Raw genomic sequence first — 1496 nt, 5'->3', positions numbered from 1 at the left:
GATAGTAATTGAGTTCTAGTAGAAGATAGACACTTTGTGTACATCTTCCCCGTGTTCGATACCCGGTAGTAACCTTTTGCTATACTATACCTACTCTGTATACTTGCAGGTATTTATAGTGCAAATAAAAAGTGCATCAAGTTTTTGGCGCCGTTGCCGGGGAAGACAATTCACTTTGGAGTGATATCTTCAAACGATAATTTTACTACTTTGGATTTTTATTGCTTTTTGTTTTAATTTTTTTTTGTTTTCGAGTCTTGCAGGTTTTGTATGCGAACGCGTTCTGGGATGTACATCTTAGAGCCGCTTGATTTAGAACTTGAAAGAACTCGTAGAATAATAAGAAGTGAAAAAGGATCAGGAACAATGGGTGACCGAACAGATATTGAGAAGCTGCAGGAGATGGTGAAGTTGCTGATGGATGAGAGAGATGCGGAGAGAGCAGCCCGAGAAGCCATGGAAAAGAAGAACAGAGAAACATTACCTGTGATGAACATGTTCAATCATGGGAATATGATCACTTTTCCTAACGGCAAATACTACCCGCCAGGCACTATTTTGAAGCTCAAAAGTGAGATCTTTCAGTTCACACAAGGCCATGACGAGCCCCTCTATGAGGCATTTGCTCGTTTCAAAGCTCTTCTTCGAAAGTGCCCAAACCATGGTTTTTCCATAGACCATCAGGTAGGAATCCTCTATAATGGATTTAATGAAAAAATATGTGCTATGCTTGATTCAGGGGCAAATGGAGGATTTCTAAGAAAGACAGGAGAGGATGCCATGGCGGTGATCGAGGAGTTCGCCACCAACAGTCGGGGGTGGTCGAAGGAAAGGCATGCCACGAGAAGAGTAGCAGCCATAGAAGAGGCCGAAGAAAGTTCTTTTGCTAAGGAGTTAGCAGAACTTAGAGTCAGGATTGATCAAATGGACATCTCGAGGAAGGAAGATCCAGTTCCGGCAACTTCCATAGTGGCGGTCAAGGCACCCGAAACTGCCATATCAACTGTGGAAGAAATCAACTACGTGCAAGGAGGCGGTCCCAGAAACTACAATAACAATTATCGCCCTAATCAGGGGGGCGGTAATTTCAATAATTATAATGGGAACCATCCGCACCCAAATCTTTCTTATTCTAACAATAATTACTTGCAACCCCCTGCAGGATTTAATGTTAGCAAAGGAGGAGTGGTTGAGCCGATGAAGAAGGAAGACAAGTATGAACAGGGAATCACGAAGATTTTGGAGGTAATTACGCAAGATAGGAAGATTAATGACACCAAGATCGGAGTGGTCGAAGCAAGGATAAACAACCTCGAGCAAGGAATGAACACAATCTCGGCAGCTGTAACCAATATTACCACTCAAATGGAGCAAATTCAGAAGAAGTTAGATGAGGATAGAGCAAAGGCAGCAGCAAGAGTGGATGATATTAACAAGAAGTGGGTGGCAAAGCAGAAATCTGGGGACTGCCCAGTCGCCGGCGGACCGTCGAACAC

The 1496-nt window shown here is 43.4% G+C and overlaps 1 non-coding gene across 1 annotated transcript; it reads right to left on the bottom strand.

Moving 5' to 3' along the window:
* Nucleotides 1-561: 561 nt before the first annotated feature.
* On the bottom strand, nucleotides 562-668 carry LOC148928412 (small nucleolar RNA R71). The gene has a single exon (XR_016129722.1). It is a non-coding gene; the product is annotated as a small nucleolar RNA R71 (small nucleolar RNA).
* Nucleotides 669-1496: the final 828 nt, after the last annotated feature.

This window comes from Salvia hispanica, chromosome 4 (genome assembly GCF_029641045.1).
Source record: "Salvia hispanica isolate PSC_SH4W2 chromosome 4, Shi_PSC_v1, whole genome shotgun sequence".
NCBI lineage: Eukaryota > Viridiplantae > Streptophyta > Magnoliopsida > Lamiales > Lamiaceae > Salvia > Salvia hispanica.
This window is presented reverse-complemented; position numbering and strand designations above follow the sequence as displayed.